Consider the following 26961-nt stretch of genomic DNA (forward strand, 5'->3'; position numbering starts at 1 on the left):
ACATACCCATTGGTTTCCACTTTCAAATGAAAAATATGCTCAGTCACATGGGCGACAGGATTCCATCTGGCCTGTCTGTAATATCCAGAGCCGAAATGGAAACCTCTGTGTCATTTCTAGATTTGGGCAAAAACCTCACAATGCTTCATGAAGCAATTAAAACAGGTGTGTGTCATCCACACTTGCTGCTTCCGCAAACAGCCAGCACCCATCCACGTGGTCTGGAAAAGTACTTTTGGTGTGGGTCTGTGCGAGAGCAAACGAATGCTTTGGCAAGGCATGCTTTTGTGGCCACCGGCATCTTACTAGGGGATTCAGGGTTCTCTTCAGAGAACTGTCACTTTCTGTACTGTCAGAGAGGAATTGCCCACCCAAAGACCCTCTAATTTACTATCTTTCACTCTGACTCTCATCTTCTTACGGCTTTATATATTTCTAGGTTCTGGCAACATAGTGATGTTTGAACATTCTTGACTTATACAGACCACGGTGACTGCCAGAATGTGAGAGTCCAGGCCTTCAAAAAACAGCAAAAGATTTGAAAAAATGGAGTGTCATTTACAACTTTCACCATAAAAAATACGGTTAATGGAGGCTTGAAACCTTTTAGGCCAATGGATAGCAAACTTGGTTAGTACCCGAGGAACACCAGGGAAGTTTGAAAAAATATTGATGTCTGGATCCTATGATACAGATTCTGATTTAATTAATCCAGAGTGAGGCCTTGGCATGAAATTTTTAAAAGCTTTCCAGTTGATTCTAATGTGCTCTAGGCTCTCATATAATAAAATTAGTCTTCTATATTCCCTAACTAATTTAGTCTTATTTATTTGTTCCCTCTTTCCTTTGTTCATTTCATGCATATCTGCTTATTGCCTTCCTATGAATTAATTGATTCCTTGATCCATTCATCTATCCTTTTTGCTTACTTCAGCAGTGAACAATATCACCTCACTGGAAGTGGTTTTTTTTCAAAACCTTGGATTCTTTCTTTTTTTTTTTAATTTTTAAATGTGTGTTTACTTTTTGAGAGATAGAACATGAGTAGAAAAGGGGCAGAGAGAGAAGGAGACACAGAATCTGAAGCAGGCTCCACGCCCTGAGCTGTCAGCACAGAGCCTGACACGGGGCCCAAACTCACGAATCGTGAGATCATGACCTGAGCCGAAGTCAGACACTTAACCAACTGAGCCACCCAGGTGCCCCTCAAAACCTTGGATTCTTTTAAAGTTATCAGATCCAATGATATGATTCCTGGGTAACTTGTAATCAGAATTTTTCCCCGAGTCAGTATAAACTCAGATAAAATATTTCACTTCTTCATCTCCTACCTCAGATGTACCTGAGGGGCATGCAATAAAAAAAAAAAAAAAAAAAAAAAGCACAAGTTGTTTCTAAATAATTCTAAAACTAATTGGTTGAGGTCAACTTTGACTTCCGAATATAGGCTTGTGTTAATTCTGTACTCATATTCATTAAATGTGCAGTTCAATTACTAACACTTAAAGATGTCATCAAACACAGGGTAATTTCATGCTATTTGTAATCATAAAGATGATTCCAAATGCAGTGGGAGAAAATTTATTCCTCATTAACGACTGTCATCTTGAAATCTCAGAATATCCTTGGATCTAAAATACTGTACTTAGGGATCTGTGCGTAATTTTGGGGGTTGTCATGACAGGAGCACTGGACCAGGGTCCGGGGACTCCCACCAGAAGGCATCCTTCTACAAAGAAAATCTGATCATGTTATCGTCCTAGTTTGACGGTGCTCACACTTTAGTGCAAATTTTCAGCATCACTTGGAGGGCTTGTACCAACACAGAGTGTTAGTCTCCTGTAGAGTTACTCATTCAGTAGGTCAGTACGGGAGGTTAACAATATGAGGCGCACACTTTGAGAACCACTGCCTTATATATACACCTCTGCAGGCTGCCTGGTTCCTTGGGCTTTCTTTCTTTCTTTCTTTTTTTTTTTTTTTTTAATGTTTGTTTGTTTGTTTTTTATTTATTTATTTTTTTTAGTTTACATCCAAATTAGTTAGCATATAGTGCAACAATGTCAGGAGTAGATTCCTTAGTGCCCCTTACCCATTTAGCCCAACCCCTCCAGTAACCTTCTGTTTGTTCTCCATATTTATGAGTCTCTTATGTTTTCTCCCCCTCCCTGTTTTTATATTATTTTTGCTTCCCTTCCCTTATGTTCATCTGTGTCTTAAAGTCCTCATATGAGTGAAGTCATATTATTTGTCTTTCTCTGACTAATTTCACTTAGCATAATACCCTCCAGTTCCATCCACGTAGTTGCAAATGGCAAGATTTCATTCTTTTTGATTGCCGAGTAATCCTCCACTGCATGTATATACCACATCTTCTTTATCCATTCATCCATTGATGGACATTTGGGCTCTTTCCATACTTTGGCTATTGTTGATAGTGCTGCTATAAACATTGGGGTGCATGAGTCTCTTCAAAACAGCACACCTATATCCCTTGGATAAATAGCTAGTAGTATGTTTCTATATTTATTTTTTGAGAGAGAAAGAGAGAGCAAGGTGGGGAGGGAGAAAGAGAAATCCCAAGAAAGAGAGGGAGAGAGAAATCTCAATTAGACTCTGCGCTGTCAGAGCAGAGCCCAATGTAGGGCTTGAGCCCACAAACCGTGAATCACGACCTGAGTCAAAACCAAGAGTCGGACGCTCAACCGACTGAGCCACCCAGGCACCCTGCTTGTCCCTTTTTTCTTAAGATGAGGTCTGAGCCCAGCAGCACTGATGTCACCTGGGAGCTTGTTAGAAACTCAGAATTTCTAGACCTATTGTGTCAGAATCTACATTAAAAAAAAATGCTTATTTATTTTGAGAGAGAGAGAGAGAGAGAGAGAGAGAGAGAGAGAAAAGCGTGAACGGGGGAGGGGAAAAGAGAAAGAGGGAGAGAGAGAATTCTAAGCAGGCTCTGCGGTGTCAATGCAGACCCCAACACGGGGCTCAATTTCACCACCCATGACATCATAACGGGAACCAAAATCAAGAGTTGTTCATTTAACTGAGGTGCCCCCAGAATCTGCAGTTTGACAAGACCCCTGGGTGATTTCTACACTGTGTAAGTTTGAGGATCACTGGTCTAAGCCTAAATCCTCAACACAATGGACAAGACTCTTCAATTTCTGCCTCCACACCTTCTTCTCTTGAGCCACCTTCTGCCTGTTTCCTTACATCTCTCTCACACTAGTCCACTCTTCCTGAATTCTTCTATGTATGCTCTTATGGTTTCAAGGTTTTATACGTGCTGTTCCCTCTGCCTGGGCTGACTTTCCCCCTTCTAGGATTGATGAGCCCAATTCATCCTTCAAGATAGGCTCATATTTCCTTTTCTGAGAAGCTTGTCCTGACTTTTCTATGCAGACTATTTCGTGCGTCTCTGCCCTGTCACTTACATCATTGTGTTGTAATTACCTATATAATTGCATATTCCTTCCCTTATACTATGAGCTCTCCTACAGCAGTGATATATCTTAATGGTCTCTATAACCACACTCCTATTCATGAAGCATAGAGTACGTGCTCAATAAACATGTCTTAAATGAATGGGTCAAGAAATTGGGACACTTTGGTTGAGTCACAATGTTTTTGAGTCTCTGTTTACTCATTTGTTACAGAATCTCTAGTTGCCTCTCCACCATCAAATTTACTGCTCTCTCTATAATTCCAAATTATTTAAAATACTCTACATTTATTGAGCAAATACTGAGCGCTAGGTATGTGGCTATAGACAGGACAATGATCATAGTCCATGCTCTTGTGGCCTTTCCAACCTGGTGAGAGAGACAGACCACAACTAAGTCCTAACAAAAACAACTTATTTTTAATTGGTTAATTATTTATTGAAGTATATGAAGGGTGTTATGGCTTATATAAAAGGGAAAGTTAACCCAGTTGAAGAACCTAACTTCTCCTTATGTTATTTGCACTAATATTTTATTAGCCTCAAAAAAGAACAAAATGTATCAACTATCTGTATATGTTCTTAGAAAATATCTTGATTGGGGCGCCTGGGTGGCGCAGTCGGTTAAGCGTCCGACTTCAGCCAGGTCACGATCTCGCGGTCCGGGAGTTCGAGCCCCGCGTCGGGCTCTGGGCTGGTGGCTCAGAGCCTGGAGCCTGTTTCCGATTCTGTGTCTCCCTCTCTCTCTGCCCCTCCCCCGTTCGTGCTCTGTCTCTCTCTGTCCCAAAAATAAATAAACGTTGAAAAAAAAATTAAAAAAAAAAAAAAGAAAATATCTTGATACATCTAGGGAAATTACAAGCTAAGAAAATCAGCTAAACTCACAGGTTGTTGAAGTGAGCTAGACTAGAATCTTCTCCGACTCTTGACTGTAATATACCTTTCTAAGTGAAAAGAGCTTGGAATGCAACAAAGAATCTAGAAACTATATACTGAATAAACGTGGCGATGGCAGAACTATCATACGCAGTTTTAAGGGGTAAGGATGTGGCTTAGAGGAGGGGACGCTGGATCAGGCAGTAGGAGCTGAGGGTTCTAGTCCTGAGTCTACCATGAAAAACTATGAAGACAGATCCTCAGTTTTCTCAATTGTGGAATAAGGAGGATGAATTGATGCTTTGTAAAATCAGGTACATTCCTGGGGACTCAGCTGCCAGCCCCTGTGTCACACAGTGATGATTTTCAGAGGACACAACTGGGTGTTTCCTTGCTGGCAAAACTATTCATTCCTGAACCACTTGAGTAAATTAAATTGTCTCTTCCCATTCCCCTACAACTGTCCCTTCCGGCTGATGGGGTTGGAACAGTCTGAACATATTAGATGGGAGTTCAGCCTTGCAGAGAGCTACCCTGAGACAGACTGTGGCAACACAGAGCAGGAAGGATCCCTCCTTCCTCTGATATGTTCTTCATCTCAGTACAAGTTCAGCTAAGCTGCCATTCAGCAGTTGCAGGAAGAGATATATCATCTGAAGAAGCCGGGCCAAATATTTGATTTGGATGATTATGCTGCAGGTGTCTCATCAGAACTGCAGTGCCTGGATTACTAATTATTTTCCCTCAACCTAGTGCCTCTTACAGGGAACATGGAGCATGGCAGGCATCATGAGGGATGGGTCTAATAAATGAGGCCCTGGACAGCTGATGACAGGAGCTGGCTGGAGAAGCAGAAATGGTAAAGACAATGCAATCAGTGGGCAGAGAAGAGGGTGGGCCCCATCAAACAGTTAGACTGGGAGCAGTGGAAATAGGAGCTATCTATGGCCACCTTGTTTGGTTCAAGGAAAGCAGCCATCATTGATCAAGTTGGGCCACAAATGGCTATTCATGACCACAGAATCCTCAGATAGGCACTCACTTACCATTCAGAACACTTCAGTTTTAATACCTTTTAGTGTCTGGTGGCATGAAAGAGCTAACATAGCTTTTCAAACTGCCCACATCTATTTTGGCAATAATATAATTTCATACCTATAGTCATTTTGCTGCATATAAAGAACATTCATGTTCACTATTTTGTTTCAGCCTCCCAACAAAAGAGAGGTATTTAATTATCTTCATTTTGACATAGGAAAATTACAAGGGCTTAGTGCTAGAGACTAAGTGATTCCTATGAGGCCACACAGTTGGCAAATGTTAGGACTTTGGTTGGGTCCTTCTGAGCCCAAGACCAGGACCCTTCTGTGGGCTTTCTTGCCTCACTTGAGCTGTAAGTCTTTTAGCTCATTTGGGGTGAGAGAGGTCAGTGTGAGTAGGTTTGTTCCTGTGACAGATGGTGGGCTTCCAGCCTCTAGATCCACAGACTACCTTAGTTCTTCCAGATCTCTGTCTTTATGAATTGGCCATGTATATGTGGATAAGCCTAAACCTATCACTGCATCTAGAATAAATTGTTAAATATATTCTATACACTGATGATGTCCATCTTTAGCCCAGATTCATTTTTTGAGATTCAAGTGCATATATCTAGCTACCTATAGGCCTTGTCTCCTATAGAGCCAATGAATCCATGGTGGCAAGCCCCAGAGCCCCAAACCTGTTCCTCTCCTTTTCTCCATGTTAATGAGGCTGCCACCCACCAACCTTCTCTAGACAGAAGATTGGTATCATCCTTATTCTTTCCTGTCACTCAGCACACCCTTTGTATCTCGCCGGAAGGGTCAGCTTCATGGGCATGTGTGACCCCTGCAGTCACACAGACCCCTGTGCCCAGAAAGGCCTCATGCTTGGGGTCTAATGCTCTGCCACTGGTGTCCTGAAACTATTAATATTTTTTCTTTGAACCTGGGTTTTGTAAGAGAAGTTTGATAGGAGAGTGGAGTAGGATGGGTGGGGTCTTGGGTACGAGCACATGCGCCCATCCGCCAAGCAATCGGGCCAGGCTCTGGGCTCCTATGAGGGTCTCCACATGTTTTGTGAATATGCACAAGCCTGAGGAAGAATGCATTCAATAGCAAATAAAATACACTATGCCAGGTTGAGAGAGACTGCAGGAAAAAAAGGAAAAAGCTTTTTCCCACTTTTTGAACAAGGGACCCATCATCTTCATTTTGCATTGGGCCTTACAGATTATGTTGTTTGCCCTGCTAACCAATCGTAAAGTTTTAATGATTCCACCCCTTCTCCTAAAACAAAATAAAACAAAACAAAACCCAAACAACTAAATCTATTGCATATCGTGAATCTGTTTCCTTCTATTCTTATTGACACTCTCTAGTTCAGGAAATGATGCCTTTCACTGAAATTATTACAACAGCCTCCTGTCTGGTCTTCGGGTCTCCAGGCACGGCCCCTCCTCCACTGTTCTCTTCTGTATGATGGGGCCAGAGTCATCTTCCTAAACAGCAGCTTCTATTCTCCAAACACTCTGAAATGACCTCAACCCCATCCCAAATGCCTCTGCATTGCTCTTGGGATAAATTTCAAACTCCTTAATGAAGTTTAACAAGGTCTTTTATAAGTTGTTTACTGCCTGTGATGGTTGATTTTATGTGTCACCTTGGCTCGGTACCCAGACATTTGGTCAAACATCGATGTAGATGTCACTGTGAAGGAATTTATTAGACCAAATTAACATTGCAATCAGTAGACTTCAAGTAAAGCATACAGTGGGTGGGCCTCATCAAACCAGTTGAAAGTCTTGAAAGAAAAAGACTGAGGTCTCTGTGGGAAGAAGGAATTCTGACTCCAGACTGCCTTCAGAGCTACAACACTAACTCTCCCTTTACCAGGCTAAACTCTAGCCTTTAGTAAGGCTAACCCTATGAGTTTGGACTTGCCAGCCTCCACAATCATGTAAGCCAATTCCTTAAAATCTCTCTCCCTCTCTCAAATTCCTTCAAAGCACCATGTTTCTCTCACCTCCAGAAACTCACCATTTTGTTTCTTAGGAACAGAATACTCTTCTTTGTTATTCTCCAATTTATTAACACATACCTCCAATTCTGGACAATAGACTCCTCTTAAATTCTCCCAATCACTAAATATTGACCTTCTTCTTGACTGTCCCCTTCACCGAGCTCTGCGTTTTATAAGGATAGGGACCGTGTGTATTTTGTTAAGACTTTTATCCTCAATACAATGCAGTATCTGGCTTACAGAAGGAACACTTGGATGAGTGAACAAATTGAATAAACGAGTCGATTAAAAGGGGCATAGTTTTGTATTGTTAGAAAGAATGACAAATTTGCATAACGTGACATTCACATGGCCCTTGTATGCCAAGATCTCAGGGACCCTCCTTACAAGGTTTATTTTAAGTAGATATTGGCAGACTTGATGATGCTAGTTAAAATTTCAACCTGATAAAGAAAAAAAATAAATGGATCCTTCACTAATTGCCTTATCTCTGTTAAAGCCTGAGGGTAGACGTGAAGCAACATTAAAGGATTAGGTTATATTTGATGGTCTGTGAGGGATATCATTACTGATTAAGAGTCAAATCTCCAATGTTTTCTTTGTGCCTGGAGTACTCCATTATGGATCAAAGGAAATCCACAAACACAAACAAATAACCATATTTTCTGGGAGGATAAAGAGGTCCATAAACAAAGTAGGAAAAGGAGAATCTGAAGTACTAAGTTTAGTTCCTGTGGTTCATCCTTGACAAGTGTGGGACTCAGTCAGCTATTTATATCGCTTATGATGAAAGAATCATCAATGCCCACAAGGGACCAGCAGTTCCTGTCAATCACTAACCTGCCAACGATGGCTATTTCACAACCACCCTCATGTAGCGAAGATGAAGTGTAGGATGCTGCTACCAATTCTTCTGCATCCAAAGAAGGGGCGAATGCCCGGGTGCTGTTTTTTTTAGTCCTAGAGCCATTTTACTAAGAATTATTGACACACGGGACCAGGTCATGGATGAACGTCCATAGTCTCTTTAAACATAGGGCTTCCCTCTAAAATATATTCTTCCAAGCCAGAAAGGTGGGTTCTAGGCCTCTCAGGGTGTGCCCCAGTCTTGGGTCCCGGTCTAGGTAGAGTGTGAAATGGTGTAGGCGGTGGCCAGTGGGACGCAAGGTTACTTTCAGTTCTACAGCGACACCTTTCCTCCCGCCATCTGCTGCTGTTCTGCCACTGCCTGACTCTCACTCTGTAATAAATAGGTTTGTTACTTCTGCCGATGCAGCCGCCAAGGCAATTGCCCCCTCTCTGAGATGTGAGCTTCCCTCCCCACCCATACTTCACCCCACAGGCTGCCTGGCAGAGGCAGGGGGCACGATGCACAGTGTAATAAATTCCATCCACTGCTGAGCTGAGGGATAACAGATGGATAGGTTTCCTCGTGCAATTTCCACTTCACTTGGTTTGGGTATAAAATAGCAGAAGGGTGGTTTCTCCTTGTGCAATTTTCAAACAGATGAAACGGGGGGCAGGGAATCTGCGAGTCTGGGAGGAAAGCGAGGCACTGGACGGTCCTTTAGAGAAAGCCAAATGAACAGGATGCCCTGAAAGCCCCGCAAAGGACCCAGACTTGTTTTTGCTGCTAGATAGGAGTCAGTTCTTTCTTCCAAAGCTGCCTGCTCATCCCTACCAGGCATGGCAAAGGAAATGATCCTGGGAGGCCAGACAGTCTGTTGTTCATGTTGTTATAGTGTTATGGTGATTGCAGTACAAATTCTCAGGGTGGAAAAAAAGGTATAATGACAGATTGTGTGATTATACCCATACTTATAATTAAGCTGTTACAATACAGACAAGCGCCTGCTCTCTAATGTCACCAACAGAAACCTCTTTGCTTGGAAAGGAAAGTGACTCACTCTGGCAATTAGAAGGAGTTCCCTACAGGACTTCATTTTCAAACCTTATGAGCACTCCAGTAGGAAGATGTGTTGCTTGCTCGAATTACAGGAAAAAGTACAGAGATCCAGGAGCGACCACCTGATCCCCAGGTACAGGAGACGGTACCGGTTAGAGAAGGAATTACTGCCATCACCAAAAACTTCACAGCAATGCACAAAGGACTTGGCTCTTGCAGAGCACTTTATCATGGTGTTTATATCCAACTCTGTGGGGCAAGTTGAATCTGTGTTTTCCATTTTAGGCCTGAGACAGAGAAAGAGAGAGAGAGAGGGAGAGAGAGAACAGCCAGCAGGCAACAGAGCGAGCTGGTGTGTCCAGCTGGGCCTTCTGGCCACACGCCAACATGGTTACTTCCACTGGCTGTCACTTGCCTGGTGGTAAAGTGGGTGGTTTCTGCCTGAATAGTCTTCCAAACCCCAGATGGATTGTGTTCAGTTTTTCCTGTAACTCTGAACTTTTTCAATTCCAAGGGAGTCAAAGGAGCTCATCCTTCTTTTTTTTCTCTTTTTCTTTTTCGCCACTCCTCTTTGATTACTAAGTCTCATTTCTTTCTTCTAGCAGTCACCTTCCCTGATAGATGCAGGCACCAGGGAGCTGACTGCTGTTACCTACAGATATGTGCATGGGAGTCCACTCAGGAAATCCATGACGCAACTGATGTGAAAACTCATCAGTGATGAATACATCCCTCGGTGTAGCAGGCAACTGTTGTGAGATGTGCACACAGAGCCCTTCCTTACCTGGTATTGGGGTTTCCCTTATTTGAATGCATTGGTGGTTATCTTGGAAGTTGTGTAACTTCTCTGTATACTGTTCTCTTATCTGCAATGCCAGGTAATACCTATCTACCTCCAGAGAGGCATCTTAAAGACTAATTAGTTAACAATGTTTGTGAAGTGTCTGGAAGATGAAAGGCAACCACAAGCAGTAAGAATTAATGGTATCATAGTCACACAAAAAATCATTCTTAGGTGCCAATGCTTGAGTAACTCACCTTGAATTAGTTCCATAAACACAGAGAACATATGATTAATACCAAGTATTTCTGACTTTTAAAAAATGACCAGTTGGTTGAAATGTTGAGGGGGAAATGGCAGAAGGATTACACAGGGCAGAGACTTGTTGGGGAAAATATCAAAGTGAGAGGGAACAAGCAGGAATCTTCCGGGTGGTCATTCCCTAAGCTCTGGACAGCATTTATAGCCTTTCCTGTTCAGAGTCCCTTCCCTCCTCTGATGGTACTTGTACCTCATTTGGGGGATATACTGCCTCCACCCTCAGTCTAGTTTGAATAGGGATGGCCTGTAACTCACATGTCAATCAACCAGTAAATTCTGTCTCCTTGGCCAAAGTGATTTGTTCAGGGACTGTCCTGTGACCCTAGTAGCCCCAATCAGAGGAACCCCCAGCATTTGTGTTAAAACTGTTGGTAACAGAACATCATGTATGTTGGAAGGCACAGGATATAACTGTGCCACCAGAAAGGAAAAAATTACACAAGCAAGGTCAACCCACAATAAAGGACATAATAAAGGACCAAATCCCAACATAAACTCATTTAAGCCCTTGCAGTCAGTCATGCCTGGACAATAGTTTCCTTTATTACAAACAAAATTTAACCTAGTGTTGAGTTTGGGTTTTGGTTACTGGCAACTGAGAGTCTGAACTGATATAATTCTTATCAATCTTGAACTTGGGAGTATAGTTCCAAATTAAACATGGCTGAAGCTATTTTATCCATTCAGCTGCCTTTCTCCCACTGGTATCCTTCCCAGGAAAGCTTGATCACATGAATCGCGCATTTAGGGAGAACATCCTCACTGCTTGTCTACCACATACAAGGTGCTGGGTAAGATACAAAGATAAAGAAGACGTGGTCCCCATTTTCAAAATGTATGGTCTAATTGGGCATATGACAGGTATTTAAGGCATAATAATGTATATTAAAATGAATCTCAGTCACTGATTTTAGGATTTGCAGTGGTGAGAATTACTCCAGATGTCTGGGAGGGGGGGTTATGAAAGCAATGGAATCTGAGCAGAGATGTAACCACTTCTGAGAGGACAAAAGAACCCAAGATTGGGGAAGAATCATTCCAGCCAGCAAGAGCAGGGGGAGCAAGGGAGGGTCAAAGGAATCCTGGACAGGAAACAGTGGAATAGTGGATAGACCTTAAGTCTCCTGAAAGCCAAGAAGGAGAAATATGGTTGGAAAAATTAATTCAGCCCAGATTGTGGATGGTCTTTGTACCAGGCCTGGGAGTTTCATTTTATTCTCGAGCAGCAGGAATCTATGGAATCTTATGGTCAGAGAAGAAAGACAATTATAGCTGCACACAGACCGAAGGGGGAGAGATGACAGCAACTGAGTTCTCTTTGGAGATCATCACCATTACCATGATCTCCATAGTCCATGGGTAAGAGATAATGAACACGTCAACTGGTGACCAAGGATGGTACAGATTAGAAAAGAGACTGAGATGAGTGGAAAAGACATTACAATATCTTTATTGAGTAGAGTGAACTGATTTTAGCAGCTGATTGGATGTGGAAACAAGGGAACATCATGGTTTTTAGTCTGGATCATGAGAAGATATCATGCCATGAACAAAATGAGGAAATAGGGCATTCTGTGGATGAGGTAGCTCTGTCTTCTTAACTCTCTCAGAATTCCCTTCTCTGCATGATTTTGCATGAGTATTGGCCACAAGACACGTGTCCCCTAAGCCCTGAAAGTGGAAGTGAAAGGGACCATATATTTTATGCTCTAAATTTTGGTGCAGGGTGCCAGAACTGTGGCAGCTCCGGGGTGTTGCCACACATCTGCCAGCTCAGCTTGTTGGTGTACCTGGATATGCACCTCCTCCTGCTCCTGTCAGATATCCCGCAGCTTCTTCAAGGCCTAGGCCAAGCACAAGTGCACTTGGAAGGCAAGCGCACTGAATTCTGTTGCAAATGACCCATGGCAGCACTTGGAGGTGGTAAGAGATTAACGTGTGAGTTCTACCTCATCCTCGTGTTTATCCTCGTCCTTGACCACACCCAGCTCTCCTTTTCCAACCGCCAATGTGGCTGACCCCTAGGACTTAGGGCTCAACACTAGGCACAGAAACAAGAGCACTGTAGACACTCCTCTACCAGCTGTCATGACTGTGGAAGGTCTACACCCCATACTATACCCTTTATTCTGCACGCACTCACTCATGGTTCTGCACCCACTCTCTGCCTGAACTCTGATTCAGTAGGATCAGGAGATCCGAATCCATTCTCTTAACACCCCTGAAACTTGAGATGTTGGTGGCACATTCAGGTAGAAATGCATACCAAAGACAGGTGGAATGATGGGTTATGGGCTTTGAGAAGGCAGTCAGGACCAGTGAGGGAAACTAGACATTCTTGCACATAGACAGGGTAATCAGAGCTGAACAGTGGATGAAGCTGCGGAGGGAGAGAGTAGAGAGGAGAAGGCCAAGGTCGGAACTTTGAACAGTGCCTCCACTGCCGGCCAGAAGGGGCAAAAAGAGACAGGGAAGTAACCTGAAGTTAACAAAAAAGCCAAATGAGACCAAGGAGAGCATGTTTATAAAACTGCAAAGAAAAGGTCTCTGGAGAAGGTGGTTGTGCAAAATTACAGCACAAAGGACAGGTACATTCTTTTTTCTGTTGTTGCACTTAGCATCATAGAGGAGACCTTGGACACTATTTAGTTCAACTCTCTCATTTTACAGGAGAAAGAACAGAGGCCCTTGAGAGCCTATTCGAGGTCCTAGAGCTATTCTGGAGAAGAACTAGAAAGCAAATCCAGTTTTCCTGCTTGCGTTTTAATGATCTTGACACTATATTCTCCTTCCTCCTCTTGTTTATGATGTTGCTAGAATCAATGAGACAATATTGAAAAATATTGAGTCCCCGGGAGGAAAGATTTAATGATAATGCTGACATAAATTTCAATATTACCTTGTCTCTAAGGTACACGAAGCACTTTACATAGATTATTCTTTCTCAGAAGAATTGTCTACCACAGGAAAGTGGCAAACACTTTGATTATTCTTTTACAGAGAAACTGAGTCATGCTGAGGTAACTTTCTTTGTGCAATAACTACAATGCCTGTTGAAGGGGAGTACACCTTTAGTGCTGCTGACAATGAGATTTCGTGAATGTCACACTGATGTTTCCATGTCCGACAGGTTTTCTTTGAAAAGACAGACTCCTCACCCCACCCCCCTATAATCAGAACAATAACTGAGTGGTTTGTGAAACCTGTTTCCTTGCCTTATGCTTATGATTCATGTGTGGTCTTCAATTTTTTTATATAATGACATGCACTGGGAGCCTATGTAGGTATGCAAAAAATATTCTTGATTTAAGTATTCTCAGGGGTGTTCATTCACTTCTGTGATCTATAGAAATGGGGAATAGGAATGAAACCTCAAAATAATGTGTTTTACATCCTTTTTATTAGTAGCTTCAACAAGCCCCAGTGCAAATGCATGGGGATGTTGGCAAAGCAGCAGCTGACTGAATTTTGAGTTCCATCTCCTAGAAGGTGCTTTGGATATTTGGTTAAAACGTGCTCACTCATCAACAGTGGTGGGTCAGATGGAGTGAAAGGAAACATAAACGGGCATTGGAGACGTGAAGGGGGAGCAGGCAGCCTAGTGGATATCAGCCTGGGAATGACAGTGGCCCAGAAGGGTCACCATGTGTCCAAGGGCCACATCCGTTTCTCCTGATTGGCTCTTACACTTATCAGGCTGTATAGCAGTTTAGGAGAAATACCACATTCTTTTTTTTTTTTTTTAACATTTATTTATTTTTGAGAGAGAAAGAGAGAGAGATGGAGAGACAGAGAGAGAGAAAACAAACATGAACAGGGGAGGGGCAGAGAGAGAGGGAGACAGAATCCAAAGCAGGCTCCAGGCTCTGAGCTGTCAGCACAGAGTCCGAAGCGGGGCTTGAACCTACGAACTGTGAGATCATGACCTGAGCCGAAGTCAGAGGCTTAATGGACTGAGCCACCCAGGCGCCCTTAGGAGAAAAACAACCTTTAGTTCTTAGTATGAACCAGGTACTTTGTCATGCCACCAGGTACTACAGACAAGAGTCTCTTTCCCTAGTTCCTCTCTGTGGGCCTAATTTTCATCCATCTGTCCATCTACTTAGTTAACTTACAAATATAGAAGGTGGTTTGCAAAAATGCCAAAGTTTAGTAAAAACCGTCTACTAAAGTTCAGTCCGAGGGTGGAGGCATGGATACAAAGGCATCGCTGTCTCAAGAAGGGCTCCCTCTCGGCTACCACAAACTGGAAGCCCATCGACAAAGGCGGGCCACCCCTTCGCGGGTGTATCGATTTCCTTTCCCACTAGCAGGAGGTTTACTGCTGTTCTACCTACACGCGGCACTGCCATCCCCGCGGTGTGTTGCTGGGAGGGGAGGATCGTAACCACCCCTGGCTGGTCCCGTCCCTTTCTCTCTCTCCCATCCTTTGTGTCTGCAGTTCAGACTGCCTTTTGTCATTCTTGCCAGTGGAGTTTTCAAAAGCAAGAATCTCGCTTCCTCTGGCCACTCGGAGAGCGTACAGTATATTTGATGTCTGGAACATCAAACAAATGCTTGTGCTCACAGTGCAGAAATAATCCCAGACAAAAGGAGACTGTGGCCATGTGGAGAATACGAAAGAAACAGGGATGGGGAAATTACCAGTCAAGTCAAAGAAGAGGCTGTTTCCCAACCCAGTTCACCCGGGGGGGAAACAGGAGTGTGAGGCTGTCAAGAAGCTGCACAGAGCACCCCGCCCCCAGCCACCGTGGATGGTGACAGAGCCAAGGAAGGCGGCCCCTTGTCAGAATCATTAGCTCACCCCTTTATCTACCACGCAAGCAGGATCTTGAGCAGTCTCGTGAATGTTCTTAAATTTGGGCATGGCCATTTAGTGGGGAACACATATATGTTCCCTGTTTCCGCACCACCACCCCCCCTCCCGCCCAGCCAAGGAAGGAACTGATCCTGGTCTAGCTTTCTCATATAAACCCAGGCTGCTCAGCATCTGGGGAAGCAGGGTTCAATGTCCTTAATTCTTTCTCTCCCCTTCTAGGCTCTTCTCTGAGCTCTGCTCCCTCCTTGCACGGCTCGCAGAAGGGCCCAAGAGTTGACAGGAACCCGTGGGATTTCCTTCTCAGCACCTGGCTCCTGGCCACCGTCTCCCACCCCCACCTGCTTGTCCGTTCACAGCGCGACAGCTGGTTCGGTGAAGGTGACGCAGCCATAAGAGTTAAGGGGTGAATTAATTGGAAGAGGAGGGCAGAAAAGCCAGGGCAGGGAAAAGAGTGCAAATCAAAGGGTTTCTCTCCCCCGAGGGCTGCTCCTGAGACTGAGGCAGGCCCACAATAGCAGCTCAAGTTCACCTTGTGTGAAGGAAGAGAGGTGTTTTAATGGCTCTGTAGCAAGAGGGGAGGAGAGAGAAAGAGGGATAGAAAATCAAAAGAGAGAGAGAGAAAAGAGGAGATAGAGAGAGGTGCAAATCCAAATGTCGATGTGTAGACATAGTGAGGAGAGCCTGCTGGCTGACAGGGTGATTTATTGGATTCTTCCAGTTAATCACTGCCGGCCTGTGGCCAAACGGATCTCCAGCAAAGCTGAAAGGCAGCCGAGGGAAACAGGCTTATAAGCATAAAGCCGCATAATGGTGTTCAATGAAGTGTGAGACTTTTAGTTCAGTCTCGCTGAGCCGGCCGCACCGCCGGAATGTCAAAGAGGGATTGTGGGTGGAAAAATTATGGATTTAAACTGCTAGCTGTAAATGAGGTCAATATGTCTGGTTCATAAACAGTCCGAGCCTATTCCAAGAATGCAGTGAGGGGGAAAATTAGCGTGAAGCCAACACTGTAGACAAACCTCATTGAGATATAATTGCAGCTATAAATACAAGCGAAAAGCTTACCGAGTGCAATAAAATACAGACACGCTTTTTTATTCCCCCTTCTTCTTCCTTCTTTGAATCTATGCATTTGTTAAGGGTGGTGCATCCCTAATGCCCCCCTCCATCTCTCCCTCCCTCTCCTAGTGACACCCAGTGTTGCAATTAATTGAGTGTTCTTGATCTCCCATTCCATTTTATTCAGGCAAGATTGGAAAAAATCAAAAGAGCACATCTAAAGCATTTTCTTCCCTTTCGCCTTTCTATTTGAATCAGGTTGAAATGTGTGGAGAAAAGAAGCAGCGCTTATTTTTTATGAAGGGGGAGAAATCCAAGTAAAAAGGCTTTTTAAACTAATACATCTGTTAGATCATTTGAATCTCCATTTAATGAAGGGACATCAAAGGCGTCCACAGGATCCTATGGTGGGGATTCTTTCAAGGGCTACCTGGTTTTGGCTCATGAAACACTGACTCAAAATTAATATATATATTTTCTTCTTCTTCTTCTTTCCTTTTCTTAAACTCCAAAGACTCTCATTACTGTATTTTGTACTCGAGCTCAAAGGACAGAGGACAGACATTAGCAAACTTGCTTCGCCCAGTTTAAAAGCCGATACAGTAATAAATTGAAGTCTAATAGCTCCGGTCAGGCTGTCTTTCCCCCTCAACCAATTGATTTAAATGGCAGTAATTTGGCCAGCGAGGCTAGTCCTGTTTAAATTAAACCCATTAATATAATAGCACAAGTCCTGAATGAAATCCATCTGCAGAAAAGGCTCCACTGGTCAGTAGTTTCATAACTGCCAGGGGATGTCCTGAAACACCCACAATCGTATAAACAGGAATTACAGATTGCAGGCAAGACCCCAAAAGGCTCCTGGCCAGAGAGAGAGACACAGACAGACAGACAGAGAGAGAAGGAGAGAGAGACAGAGACAGGGAATACGGGATATAAACAAAATAGTGTGAGTGCGCATATTCAAAACAAGTGAGAGACTGACCTGAAGTTTTCAAGGGAAATGACCTTGATTATTAGTAACAGTAAAAGGTTAATTGTACTAATAACAAAAAGCGGAGTTCCTGCTGGGAAAAGCCCTCAGCATCCTTCTTCTCTTCCTCCCTCCCGTCTCAGTAGGGAGGCATTTTTCCTCTTGAACTGTTACCCCAAGACCTTGTGGCCCAAAATGCCAGAAATAATTTCTTCTTTTTTCTTTTTCTTTTTCTTTTTCTTTAATGTTTATTTATTTTTGAGAGAGAGAGAGAGAGAGAGAGAGAGAGAGAGAGAGAGAGAGATTGGAAAAAGGGCAGAGAGAGAAGGAGGAAGGACAGAGGATCTGAAGCAGGCTCTGTGCTGAGAGCAGAGACCCTGATGCAGGGCTCCAACCCACAAACTGTGAGGTCATGACCTGAATTGAAGTGGGACACTTAACCAACGGAGCCACCCAGGTGCCCCCATAAATAATTTCTTCAATGCAGGGACATGGTCCAAAAGGACAAAAAAAATTTCTTCTGAGCAGAGAATGTGATCTTCCCAGCTGAAGGTGTGTGCGTGGTTTCGATGTTGGCCTTCAAGACAGTGTCCCTGCTGCGTCCACGTTCGGCTCAGAGTCAGTTTCCATTAAGGTGGCCCAACGAGTGGGATTTGGTTTGGGAATCAGGAACGCAGCTGCCATTTTCATCACGGAGTCTGAGTCCGTGTTGAAACCCAAGCAAACTCTCCGCCATCTGTTCGAAGGGAAAGGATGCTTCCTAAACAGACCGAGGGGAGCTTGAACTAAGGAGCTATGGAATCGTGGTGGGTGACTTCAGCATGTGTGTGTATTTGAAGGTGACAATAAAATAGCACCACACATGTTCACAGGTGGCCAATGAAAGTTTAATTACCTTATGGGCACACTCTGAAGCCAGCATTTCAGGAGCGAGGAGGAGGTCGCTCAGGTCTGACAGCAGGACTAGGGGTTGGGAACTGGGGGCTCCCGGTTCTGGTCTGCCTGTCATTTACCAGCTGTGCAGTCCCAGGCAAGCCCCTCAATCTGAGTTTGTTTCCTTATTTAAAAAAAGGGGGCGAGGTTACTTGTTCTGCATGCCCTACAGATGGTTGCACAGAAAAGTATTTGGCAATCTGTAAAACTCATTTTTTTTAATGTTTATTTATTTTTGAAAGAGACAGAGTGTGAGTGGGCGAGGGGCAGAGAGAGGGAGACACAGAATGTGAAGCAGGCTCCAGGCTCTGAGCTGTCAGCACAGAGCCCAACGCAGGGCTCGAACTCACAAACCGTGATATCGTGACCTGAGACGAAGTCGGACGCTCAACTGACTGAGCCACCCAGATGCCCATTTTTAAATTTTTTTTAATGTTTGTTTATTTTTGACAGTGGGGGGGCAGGGGCAGAGAGAGAGGGAGACACAGAATTTAAAGCAGACTCCAGGCTCTGAGCTGTCAGCAAAGAGCCCGATGCGGGGCTCGAACTCACGAACTGCAAGATCATGACCTGAGCCGAAGTCAGATGCTTAACTGACTAAGCCACCCAGGTGCCCCCATAAAACTTTAAATAATGTTAAGATAGCAGTAGTAGCCTACTAGTGTCTTACTGCTAGTGACCAGTATTAGGTTTGCTAACAAGGCACTAATTTATGACTCTATTAAATTATAAGGGAACTTGCATGGATAACGGACCCTGACTGTGTTTGGGACACAGTGATAGGGTCTCTCCCATACAAGATCTCACTCATGCAGTCATGTAAGTTAAATGTCATTGTCCTTCATTTTACAGGTGAGGACACCTAAGTTTAGACAATTTGAGTCACCCGCTGTCCACTAATTCGATAATAAATACTGGAAATAGAATGTGAATCTAATCTTTCTACATTCAGTTTTAATGTCCTTTGAGGGGATGTGGTATTCCTCTTCTGCTGAATGCCACCCTAATTTTTTTTTGGCTCAACTGTTTGTGCTTGATTTAGCCTAGTGGATCACAATCCAGAAATGCACCTTAAAAGCACAGATACGTCAGGGCGCCTGGGTGGCGCAGTCGGTTAAGCGTCCGACTTCAGCCAGGTCACGATCTCGCGGTCCTTGAGTTCGAGCCCCGCGTCAGGCTCTGGGCTGATGGCTCGGAGCCTGGAGCCTGTTTCTGATTCTGTGTCTCCCTCTCTCTCTGCCCCTTGCCCGTTCATGCTCTGTCTCTCTCTGTCCCAAAAATAAATAAATGTTGAAAAAAAAATTTTAAATCACAGATACGTTTGTCTGTTTGTTTTCAATAATGATATTCAGGGCCCATCCCAGAGTTTCCGATTTGAGAGTTGTGTTAGGCCCAAGGTGAGAAACACAGGCTTAGCTGACCAAGAACAGGAAGAATCAGGAGTTTGTCACTGTTCCCCCGCGGGCTTTGTGTGTTGCTCTCCATGATTCACTCACACGCGTGCACGCGTGTCCGCACACACACACATGCACACACACACACACACACACACACACCGAGTTTACAAATAAGGAAAAAAGTACAGACTGCTGCGACTGCTTCCATAATTCAGTCTTTCAACAGCAAAAGGACAGGGTAACTGTAGACCTCCCTACAAATGCCTTCCTTCCCTGAGGCACTGCTCAGCTAAAAAGACAATATTGCTTATCCTCTTAGTGTGGATAACATGAGGCTAAACCACAAAGCAACAAGGTTACCCTCTGGGTGACAGACCCTCACAGCCACCACACTCGGGTATGTGGTAGGCGCCATGGTGGGCGGGGCTCTCAACAGGGTGGGGGGCAGGAGCAAGAGCAGAGGGCACACGGAGTTCCATGTTAGGCTGCTTTTTGGGGGCAAATTTCTTTGCTGCCTCTTCTTTCACGGAGTGATAAGCACAGCTCCTATCTTACCTGGTTAGCGCGACACATCTCCCAGTGTTACGATGCCAGACCTGAGAAATAAAGGTCTGAGAAATATGATGCCTTCTCTGAGAAATAAAGTCAAGGAACACCAGAAATCTAAGGGATTGATCCCTCAGATTTATAGTACACAGCATACAGATTCCAGGATGTGGGCAGAATATACCTTTTTTTAAAAAAAAAAATATTTATTTATTTTGAGAGAGAGAGAAAGTGGGGATGGGGGGTGGGGGGAATCCCAAGCAGGCTCCGTGCTGTCAGCGCAGAGCCTGAGGCAGGGCTTGATCCCATGAACCATGAGATCATGACCTGAGCCGAAATGAAGAGTCAGATACTTAACTGACTGAGCCACCCAAGTGCCCCCAGAATACATGGTTTTAACTCATATTTCACTTGTAACAAATCAAGAGATATGTGACTTGCCCACAGTTATAGAGCTGAACTACAGTATCGTTGGGACATGTTCATTCTTAAACAAGTCTTAACTGAGTGCCTAGTATATCCCAAGCCAAGGTTCCCAGTCTTGGGAAATTTGCTCTCATGGAACTCACATTTTTGTTGGGGAAAGACATATAACAAAGCAATAATAAACAAATGTATACTATATAAAGGGTGAAAAGTGCTCTGGAGAAAATTAGCAGGGTCTGGAGACACAGGATGATGAAAGATGTCAGGGACATCCATTCTGATGAGGTAGCATTTGAACAGACCTGAATGAAATGAGGGAGGTAGCTAGGGGAATAGTCTTTTAGGCAAAGGATCTGCAAATACAATCTCCCTGAGTCATGGTTGTGCTTGTCCGTTTAGGGGGTTCAAATTTAGTTTCTTAATCTAAGTCCAGTATTCTTTTAGTTATTCAGTACAGTCATATAGGTGCCATATATCTTAGCACATGGCGTCTCCTCGTTGTCTCAATCTATGTCCCTAATCTGGGTATATAAGCAGATCTTCCAAGGGGAAAGACAGGAGTGCACATCCCTGTCCTTACCTATGAAGGTTTCCTGGGAAGAAGAAAGGATGGTGGAAAAAACTCATTGGAATGGCTATGCATCAGTGGGGCAAAGAGCCATTTTGCTCTCCCCTGCCTTTTTTCTCGGCCCCTGGTTATATGCAGCTCATTATAAAACTAGAAGATTTTGCTTCCTTTTATGAGATTTTCTCATGGCTACACTGGTTTGCTATACAGCCAGTACGAGAGTTCAAAAGCCACAGACAGCCTGACTTCACAGCCAAGCCTTACCACTGCCAACTGGGCTCTGCCATTTGAGAAGTCATGCAAATACCATCTAAATAGCAGTGGAAATATAGAAAGTTTCACAATGCTTTTGGGTCAGTGCCCACTGCCCATGGACCACTATCTCCGTCAAAGAAGCCTCCTTTGGGGAACTGCTGCCCTACTCCATTTTTCTCACCCCCGGACCGCAACCACCGTTTAAGCCAAAACTCTGGGAAATGCAGAATATGTGGGATGAGTGTAAAATAGCACAGATGTAGTTGGATTATAGGTTAACTTTCCCTTTCCCATTAACAGAAATATCGAGACATGCTTTCCTTAAATGTTTGTTATTCCCACCTTGAATATCTAACATCAGGGTTAGAATCAATACTTGTAAATATTTGCTTGGAAAACTATGCTTACCAGTAGAGGTGAGTCTATATATGCCTAACCAATAAATGATACCTTACGACCCCGCGATCCATTAACTCTCGCTGGGAATTTTGAAATATAATGCACAGGTTCAGTCTTGGAATACACACAAATACACTGGTAGGTTCTTTCCTCTGCTTGCAGAAGCTTGCAAAATTGTAAGTTACAGTATCCAGTTTTTAAGAACTCATTTCTTAAAAGAAATCATCCTAAAAAGACAGATTGTAACTTGCTTCCCAGGCTTTTCGTTGTTTAAAACTCTGCATCTCCTGTATAGCAGCTTTCATGAGAAATTGATCAGGAAGAAGTCAATCAGGAAAGAGTATTCCTAGATTTGCAAACCTCTGCCCTAGCCTATTACACTCCACAACTCAGCCACTATATAAGTCGACAGCCCCCACGGCACACAGCCAGGCTTCGTCTGGACTTCTCCAGAACTGCTTTCCCTGCAGTTCCTCAAGCTATGTTTGTTTTTGCACTGTATGTGCAGAGGGATGGCTTCCTCATATTCCCCAGTTCACAGTACACACTGAGGACATGTGCACATGGTCTCCTTGTTGCCTTTCTTTCCTCCTTTCCCCTTACTTACAGCCCACACACCCTTTCTCTTCCCCTCTTCATTAGGCAACCCTTCTCGTTAGTTTCAAAACACACATCATTTTACTTGAGCGTGTTTTTGTAAAAGATGTATTGTTTTCTGCACACGTTTTTAATTTATGTGAACAATATCTGGCATATCACAACCTATTTCCTCTTTTAACTCGACACCATTTTTAATTAATTTTTTAAATAATTATTTTATAATTACTATTTTTTAGGGCAGTCTCAGGTTACAAAAAATTGAGTGGAAAATACACTGCTTCTCCATTCTTCTTCTACTTGTGCTTACAAGATTCTCCTATTAACAACTTGCATTAGTGTCGTATGTTTCTTATAACTGATAAGCAGGGGCGCCGGGGTGGCTCAGTTCGTTAAGCGTCCGACTTCAGCGCAGGTCATGATCTCACAGTCTGTGAGTTCGAGCCCCGCGTCGGGCTCTGTACTGACGGCTCAGAGCCTGGAGCCTGCTTCACATTCTGTGTTTCCCTCTCTCTCCGCCCCTCCCCTGCTCATGCTCTGTCTCCCTCTGCCTCAAAAATAAATAAAAACGTTAAAAAAAAATAAAATATAACTGATAAGCAAACATTGATACATTATTATTAACTAAGGCCAATAGTCTACGTTAAGGTTCACTCTTGCTATTGTACATTCTGTGGGTTTTGACAAATGTGTAATGGTATGTACCATCATTCTAATATCATCCACAGGCGTTTTACTGCCCTAGAAATCTCTTGTGCTCTGCCTGTCATTCCTCCCTGCCCCCTAATCCCTGGCAACCACGGACATTTTTATCGTCTCCATAGTTTTCCAGAATGTCATATACTTGGAATTATATGTGGCCTTTCAAATTGGCTTCTTTCACTGGACACACGCATTTCGGTTTTCTCCATGTCTTCTCATGGCTTGATAGCTCATTTAGCGCCAGGTAATATCCCATTGTCTGCATCTACCACAGTTTGTTTATCCATTCTCCTATTGGAGAACATTGGTTAATTCCAAGTTTTGGCATTTATGGATAAAGCTGCTCTAAACACTCGTGTGAAGGCTTTTACGTGGGCCTTGTGTTTTTAAGATTCATCCATGTTATTATCTGGATAGTCAATGCACAAACATAAACGTGGCTTTCCCATTCTCCAGAGTACTGTTGCGCATGTCCGCCATAATTCGTTATTCTCTCTTCCCTTGATGGGCATCCACAGTGCTTCCAAGTCTATTACCACGACTGAGGTGCCATGATCACCCTCCTATCTCCTATGGCCCCGTGTAAGAATGTCTTTGTCATATATATTTGGGAGCAGAATGTATACCTGGATACCCACAAACTTAATTTGACTGGGTAGTACCAGGCTGCTCTCCAGAATTGAGGAAATGGCCCATTTTCCCCCAGCTGGGCATGAAAATCCCCAAATCCACACATCTTCACAAATACTTGCATTGGCCAGCTGAGTTATATCATTCTGACGGTTGTAAAAAGATAGCTCATTGCTCTCGTAATTTGCATTTCTCTGATTTCTGGTTTGAGCCCATTAACCTTTGAGCTCCCTCTTCTCTAAATTGCCCATTTATGTCCCTTTAAGGTCTGTCTTCTCTCTGGACAAAATGTCCTTGTGGTCATTAAATGAGCCCATGCTCTCTGGCATGTCTCTCTGTCTGGGGTGGGGTAAAAGGCTCTCAATAATTGCTTTACCCCCACACACACCGTGAATCTTTTCACATTTTTTCAATGCCCAGTCGGCCCGTGCCAAGAAGTTGAATACTCAGTGTGTTCAACTTGAGTCTTGTTTTTTGGTTTGTTGTTTCATTTTTTGGGGGGGGTCTGACACGCCAGACCCAAGTTCCTCAAATCCTGTTGTGGGAAGAATGCAGAGAAAGGGCACACAGGGTTTTGCTCATTATAGCATCCATTTTATAGAAAAAGGGTTTATCGTGGTTACAGTAGAATATATACTAAATTCTCATTAATTAGAAATGACAAGCTCAGCAAGAGTTTCAAAAAGAAACTAATTTGCCAATGGATTATGTATAGGTGCCTTGTTGAATGAAAACTAAAGTCTATTACATTGCACACCACCTTGTGTAATATTTATGCCTTGTTCGTGGGTCTTGTTTGCAGAGTAAATACACTTTTAGTTTTACCTACCTGCTTAGTTATTAATATGGCTGAAGAAATGAAAAGGAATTATTGTCAGCTGTTTTTTACTACTCACAATTTTGTTAAAAACCATATTAATTTAGTGAGATTATCATGTCATTTATCGATACTATCATTTTTGTTGTATGTACTTTTTACTACAAGGATTTTTTTTTTCCCCTGAAGACCCTCTTTTTTGAAATAGGAATTCATGTATTCTAAACTCAGTGCTTTTGTCTCTCATTTACCAGTCAATATCTGCTCATTAATTTTTTTCTACTTAATGGTTAACTTCTGAGAAGTTTCTGGTATGAACTAATGGAGGATTGCTTCCAATTTTAAAGGTGAAGGAAGGGGATGCCTGGGTGGCTCAGTCAGTTAAGTGTCTAACTCTTGATTTCAGCTCGGGTCATGAACTTGTAGTTTGTGAGTTCAAGCCCCAGAACAGGCTCCACGCTATCAGCGTGGATTCTAAGATAACAGTCCCAGGTAATTACCTGGGGGCAGAGATGTGATTCTTTTATTCTTGTATAAAAGAATCTTCTAGTTGTTTTTATAATTCCAGAGAATAAAGGTCTTCTTGGTGTAGTTGGGATGTCTATTTCAATGTTTCCTTTGAGTTTTCTCTCCCTAATTTTTGGTATGTTCCTGAGGTGCTGTTTACATCCTGCAGAAGTGTGTTCCCTGTCAAAAATTTAAACAAGCCATGGGGTCCACTGGCAGGGGATCTCAAATGCATGTTGAGTAAGTAAATGAGTGAATGTGGTAAAGATTTAAGGCTTGATTTCCTTTCCAGGAAGATCTGATTTTTAATAGAGGTATCTTGAAAAAAAAAAAAATGAAACAACAAACCAAAAAACAAACTTTGAAAACCCAAAGCCATTAACTCTGAAAGAGGGTTCTGGAGGAGTCAGAGGCTAATGGGGATATTTTGAGGAAGGGGAATTTGGCCAGACACCATTAAATGACACCTCATAGACAGCTACCAAATTTACTCACTCACAGTTCAATTTTATCCACTCGGAAAAGTCATCAAGACCTCCTATGTCTGGGCTTGGCCTGAGATGGTTACATAAATACCCATTTTCACAGTTTAATAAGGAAAATGGAAAAAATTGACATAATATGATACAGTTTGAAAGGTTTTGTTCCTGAGCTGTGCACGGTGAGGCCAGAAGTAGGAAATAACTCATCCTAGGAAAATCCAGGAGATTTTTTGGAGGAAGTGGCATTTGAACTGTATTCTCTACCTCTTAGAGAATGAGGAGTTCAGCAAGTGACTAGTAATGAAGAGTTTGGGAGACTAAAATTACCATAGACCAATCTCAGTATTATAGATTATCAGCAGAGACATAAGTGACCTGACAAACGTCCCAAAGCAAGTGGCTAAAATAGGTCAAGATATGATGGGGACATACCTCTCAACCACACCTACTCCTCTTACATTTGTGTCACTTTTTTCAAGGGCAGAGTCTTTTCTCTTTTCATTCTTAGGTTGCCTTGGTACATGTCTGTGTTGTGACAATCAAGGTTGATTGTCTTGGATTAGTTATACTGTTGAGTTTAATTTTCCTTTTGAGCTGTTAACCATTCCAAATGTGCTTGAGTCTGTGATTAGTTTTGCTGCAGAGATTTTCTGTTTGGGAACGTGGGTAGCTTTTCAACCCTGCTTTTCTGGCAGCGTTATGCAGATTTAATAAGAACTCTGGTTATAGGAAATTTGGGGAGACAAAGAGATGTAAAACCAATATTATGTTTGTATTTCTTACCTCTGAGTATATTCTGAGCAATGAAGGAGAATGGCTGCTACCCGAGAGGTCAGAGTTAACAAAGAAATGACCAAGTATGTTTCGTTATAAAGCCTGGCTTTTCCCCTTATGCACTCCCACCCCGCTTAATCTTCTCTAAGGAACTGTGGCAGCTAATAGGGAAGGGCCAATCTCTGCCTTCTGTGACTTATCTGGGATGGCTATACCATTTCATCATTCTCTTGAATAAATGAATACTGCATGCTAAGTACTTGTTGCCATTTCCATAGCAAAGGTGGGAGTTCCAATTACTGGGTTCTAAAAAAAGGGATTTGGGCAAGGGCACAATGGATTTCTGTATGTTTTTTGCAAGTAGAGTGATGTGCATCTGAAAAAGAATTGTAAGAAGATATTAAGACAGGAGGGGAGGTATTTAAGCATGGTAGCTAGGAAAGCCAGCTTCTAGGCTCACGTAGATGAGGGGCTTTGTGACAGTGAACCTCTCAACACCTTGGCTTTCTTGTCTATAAAATGAAGGTGGATTAGATGACTTCTCAGACCTTTTCCTTTTTTGTGAAACCTCACGTGACAGTTCACAGTAAACTGTTATGCAATCTGAGTTTTTTGAGAACGGTGGTGGAATTCTCATCTGTGATATTATTATTTGCCCCATATATCTCCACCCCCTTCTTTATTGCTAACAAAAAGCCAACGTGTC

Source organism: Prionailurus viverrinus, chromosome D4, assembly GCF_022837055.1.
Source record: "Prionailurus viverrinus isolate Anna chromosome D4, UM_Priviv_1.0, whole genome shotgun sequence".
Taxonomy (NCBI): Eukaryota; Metazoa; Chordata; class Mammalia; order Carnivora; family Felidae; genus Prionailurus; species Prionailurus viverrinus.